This window comes from Oncorhynchus keta, chromosome 12 (genome assembly GCF_023373465.1).
Source record: "Oncorhynchus keta strain PuntledgeMale-10-30-2019 chromosome 12, Oket_V2, whole genome shotgun sequence".
In the NCBI taxonomy this organism is placed as follows: Eukaryota; Metazoa; Chordata; class Actinopteri; order Salmoniformes; family Salmonidae; genus Oncorhynchus; species Oncorhynchus keta.
Window position 1 is genome coordinate 6,950,578 of NC_068432.1, and position 5,912 is coordinate 6,956,489.

The following is a 5,912-nucleotide window of genomic DNA, read 5'->3' on the forward strand; positions in this document are numbered from 1 at the left end:
TGTTTAACTGCAGGAAAATCAACTTCATCCACACTTTTATGTCCTGCAGGCAGCTGACCAGGAGTGCAGTGGGATTGGCGAATGTCAGTGTTTGTGGAGATGTTCAGGTCACTGTCGTCAGCATAAAAGTTCAAGCCCAGTCCATATTTCCTCAAGATGTTTCCTAGTGGCAGCATGTAGATACAAAAAAGTAGTGTCCCAATGGACAATGTCTGACAGGCCCAGGAGCTTCTCCATGCTGACCAACAGGATGGAGTGGCTGACCGTGTCAAATTCTGCAGAGGATACTAGCAGCCCCAGAGTCAGCATTCATTAGGTGGTCATTAGTGACCCTTACCAGGGCAGTCTCTGTGCTGTGTTTAGCTCTGAAACCTGACTGGAAGGGCTCAAGTAGGTTGTGAATGGCAAGATGGTTTTGGAGCACGTTCGAGAGGCTTACTCAGGAAGTGCAGGTTGGAAATAGGCCTGTAGTTCTTGTCAGTGTCAGATCCAGGCTTTTTAAGTATCGGTGTCACTGCTGCCTGAGGAACTTGTTGATAATATCTGTGAAGAAAGGATCCAGAGCAGGTAAGCAGGTCTTGACAAGGGAGCTAGGAATAGGGTCAAGTAAGCAAGTGGTGGGCCTCAGTGTCCTAACCAGCTTGGTTACATCAGCTGCAGTGACTGTTGTGAAGGTGGAGAACCTTGACTCAGGGAGCGTAGGACTGGGTAGCTCAACTACCGGGGCTGGAGAAGACAGAATGGTGTAATTGATGTTTTCAATTTATCTTTGGAAGAAGCACAGGTATTGATTGCACCATTTTGGGGAGGTTGAGGTAGCAGAATTGTTTACAGGTTGGAGGAGCTTGCTCACAATAGAGAACAGCACCCAGGATTTACCACTAGGGCTGTGGAGAGAAAATCAAGAAAATAACTGCCGGTCTCACAGTAATTGACCGTTAAAGAGCCTTTTGGTCCTAGACATGGTGGTCCAGAAGAGCTTGCCACGCAGTACCAGAGAAAACGGTCTGACTTCGGTGACTGGAGTCTCTGACATTTTTATGGGCTTTCCCCTGACACCGCCAATTATATAGGTCCTGGATGACAGGAAGCTTGGCCCCAGTGATGTACTGGGCCGTACGCACTACTCTCTGTAGCGACTTACAGTCAGATGTCGAGCAGTTGCCATACCAGGCGGTGATGCAACTGGTCAGGATGCTCTCGATGGTGCAGCTGTATAACTTTTTGAGGATCTGGGGACCCAAAATATTTTCAGTCTCCTGAGGGGGAAAAGTTTTGTTGTGTCCTCTTCCTGACTGACTTGGTGTGTTTAGACCATGATAGTTTGTTGGTGAGGAACTTGAAACTCTCGACCCGCTCCACTACAGACCCGTCAATTTTAATGGAGGCCTGTTCGGCCAGCCTTTTCCTGTAGTCCATGATCAGCTCCTTTATCTTGCTCACATTGAGGGAAGAGTTGTCCTGGCACCACACTGCCAGTTCTCTGACCTCCTCCCTCTTATCATTGTCGGTGATCAGGCCTACCACTGTTGTGTCGTCATCTAACTTAACGTATCTGATAGCGGAGCAGGGAGGTGCGATTAATGTGTGTGTGTTACACGGAACACAAACCGGCTGCGAGCGTCATCCATCGTGCTCACATTTATTTTGTCCCCTTACACCAAACGCTATCATGACACGCAGGTTAAAATATCAAAACAAACTACATTCAATTGGGGACAGGTCAAAAATCATTAAACATTTATGGAAATGTAGCTAGTTAGCTTGCACCTGCTAGCTTATTTGTCCTGGAATATAAACATTGAGTTGTTATTTTACCTGAAATGCACAAGGTCCTCTACTCTGACAATTAATCCACACATAAAACAATCATTCATAGTCATCTCTCCTCCTTCCAGGCTTTTTCATCTTTGAACTTATATGGTGATTGGCATCTAAACTTTCATAGTATTACTACGATGACCGGCAACACAGTTCGTCTTTCAATCACCCACGTGGGTACCTGTTTCTATAAACCAATGAGGAGATGTGAGAGGCAGGACTTGCAGCGCGATCTACGTCAGAAATAGAAAGGACTTATATTTTAGCCATTGGCAACGCAGACGCTCGTTGACGCGTGCGGGTGCAATAATTGAATAACAGATTTCTTAATTTATTTTGCAACGCGATTGGTTTGGCCAGCCTATTAGTGTACCAAACACTGCCAGCGGCCAGTGACGGACTTCTCCATCACACAATTACACAGCGTTGTACGAGATCTTCAGTTTCTTGGTAATTTCACAGCCTTCATTTATCATTACAAAAATAGACTGACGAGTTTCAGAAGAAAGTATTTTGTTTCTGGCCGTATTGAGCCTGAATTCGAAGCCACGAATGCTAATGCTCCAGATACTCAACTAGTCTAAAGAAGGCCAGTTTTATTGCTTCTTTAACCATTGGGACACAGGAGTGATGGTTGCTGATAATGGGCCAGCAACTCTTTTCTAAGTGACTTCAAACTTTTAAAAGGTAGTGTATATGTTTTTTTTTTTTGGGAGACTAATTCCAATTCTTAGAAAAGACTGATCTAATGACTTTTCTTCGGAAAGTAACATTTTGTAATATTTTTAAATGTAACCTTTATTTAACCAGGCAAGTCAGTTAATGAAGAACAAATTCTTATTTACAATGACGGCCAAGCCCGGACGACGCTGGGCCAATTGCAAATGCAGTTGAATCTGCTGGCTTCACAGCACAACATCAACATCACTCTAATCACAGTCAGAAGACAGTTGAAGAAACATGAGTGGACTTATGAAAGTGCTCTGTAATATATATTTTATTTAACCTTTATTTAACTAGGAAAGTCAGTCAAGAACAAATTCTTATTTAGAATGACGGCATACCCCAGCAAAACCCAGATGACTCTGGGACAATTGTGCACCGCCCTATGGGACTCCAATTCACGGCCGGATGTGATACAGCCTGGATTAGAGCTAAGGGCTGTAGTGATGCCTCTTGCACTGAGATGCAGTGCCTTAGACAACTGCGCCATGTTCCCCTTTGGCACCCTCACTTGCCCTTGTACAAGGTACAACCCTTTGACCTAACTCTTAGCTCCTGACACATCCCAGTCCTCAAGCCTGTATATTCCACTTCTAAAGTTTGGTCTGTATATTCTTCTCCTTCAGCTAAGGTATAGAGCTTCACTTTCCAGGATTGGTAATCAAACACATAACACCATATTTGTCCATTAGAGATAACTACTTGATATCTTAGTACCTTTATGGTTGGTATTTGGGTTCTGCAAAAAAAAAAAGAATTTTGGAGCATCATATATTTCTGATTTAAACTAAACCCTTTTTCCATGTTGTGGCCAGGGTCCTACCTCCAATGTCATGGTCATCAGATGCGCGTCAGTAAGTAACAACTCCATGTTTATTTTTTTTCTGTGGTTTATATCTCTTTTGGTTTCTTCTCTCTCGTAGTGTTCACAGGACAAGCCTAAGACTCACAGGACTACCCGGAAATGGCTTTTTCCTGTTCATTCTACAACAGGCAACCAGTTAATTCTACAAGGGGTCACAACTCACTAAATAGCATTTCCACAAGTTCACTACAAAAGTTCCTACTCAGGCCTCCTGGGAAATGACTTTTTATTTCAAACACATTTCTTTAAGTTCAAGGTCACTACACATCACATTAATCACCAGGCCATTACTTTTAACTTCAAACACATTTTAAAAGTTCAACAAGTTCAAACTCTTAAAGATATCCTGAGAGGATGTCACTAAGAGGTCAACAATTTCAACCGTCAAACATATTTTTTACTTCAAAGAAACAGGTGCACTATCAAGTTACCTAATGACAACCTAAATATTGTGAGAACATCCGGAGAGGATGTCATTAAGAGATCAACGGGAGGACAACCGAAGGATACAGCAATGCACATCAACCCCTTTCTGACAGCAACCGTCTACTATATTCTCTCTCACTGGCATCCTGGATCCACTTCCAATCTAAACTGTCGTAAACCATTGTATCAGAAATATCTCAAGTATGGATGGAATGTGTTGCCAAACTTGCCTGCTTCTTAATAAATTGAATAAATATTTTTATACAAATGAACCAATTGAAATGATAAACTTTTCAGGTATTTACAAGGCATGTCATTAACTATTTTATGTCCTGCATAGTACTGTATCGAAACAATAAAATCTGTTTCAGAAGCATGGTCAGCGCAATGTGCAATGCATTGGCATATGCATACAGCTACACAGACTAAGATTTCCAGTCATTTCAAATATACACTGTGCTGCTCGACGTGTTGTGTATAAGTTGTCATGAGACTGCATCTTATCAGCTTCTTATTGTGCCAAAGATTGACACACCCTTACTGTGCAGCAGATCATGACACATCATCTCCCTCCACCCAGTTCAAAACTAAAGATCATGACAATGTTCTACAAGAAAAACAAGAAACTACAAGCGATCAATGTGCACAAGGGTAATTAATAATTAACAGTTGTGTTACAGTGTGACATTTATTTAGATTGTTGCGTTAGGTATGGTTTATCCTACAGTGAGTTGAATATGATTTTAGAAAATTACAAAATATGTTATAGGCACTAAAGTACATTTTCTTGTCAAGATTAAAAATACATGATGGTTGCCTTGAGGAAGTGTGACACCTACTTTGATACCCAACATCCAAACTGGGTTTTATATAGAGATTTTCTATAATTAAAATTGTATCTAGAGCCAAGTGCAGCGCAGATAAACCCAAGGGTCTGTCAGGCTATCATACAAAACAGCTGACAGGTTTAAGTCAATTTGCTGGAGGGCTAAACAGCAGTATTAGCAGAGTGCATAACAACAAGTAGTTTCCAGACACATTCGTCAAAGTTTAATCCACAGTGGGGCTCACCTTCAAACACCCCCCCATTTCTCACATTCAAAATCTAAAACATAGAAAAACAAACACCAGATCCTGATGTAAGGTGCTGAAGTTTATTAAGAAACTGCCAAATGCATGTTTGTATTCAGACTGAGGCAAAGCAGTTGTCTTCTTCACTGCTGTATATGAACTGTAGGACTCAAAGGCTTAATAAATGCACATAATGATGTATGAGTCAATGTCTGCCTCCCAAATAGCACCCTATTTCCTATTTAGTCTACTACTTTTGACCAGGGTCCATAGGTCAAAAGCAGTGCACGATATAGGGAATAGGGTGCGATTTGGGACGTATTTAACACTTTACACCAGTTGAACTCGGGGCCTCCTCCAGTCCGTGCCTAAAGTGATACTGGCCGAGTGTGACAGATTCAATGTACTTCCGCTCATCCAGGCAATCATGGGACATGGGTTGTGACATCAGCGAGACAGGAAATTGCACCAGCTGCCCCAGGAAATGAACGGTGTGACTGGCCAGTGACATTTGGGTTTTATTCATTAGGCACAAAGAGGAAGAAAACAGACAAATTGTGAGGGACTAGAAAACAGACATGCATGGCGAGTGGCGCATGTTACAGCATTAGCATGTCACCAGGGTCAGGGAGTAACTGATTACATGTAATATGATTACCGAAAGAAACAAGTTTAAGTTTGTTCCACCTGAATGAGTCTGACCACAAGCCAGAGACCACTGTGATGACACACCAAATGGGTTTGATGTATATTTTTGTCTTCTAAGGTTTCTTAAAGACGCACTCCGGGATTTTAAGCACTACAAATTTGTAACATTTGACACGATTTGGATTTGTAACATTTCACATGAAATGGATGACTTAGTACACAATTGGATGACGTAGTACAAAAAAAACATACTATTAATATCAGCTGATGCAACACTGTTTACCTGTATTTCATTGGCGCATGATGTGTGCGATGTGACATGACAGCACATGTTAAGCAAAAGTGATGGCCCAGTATA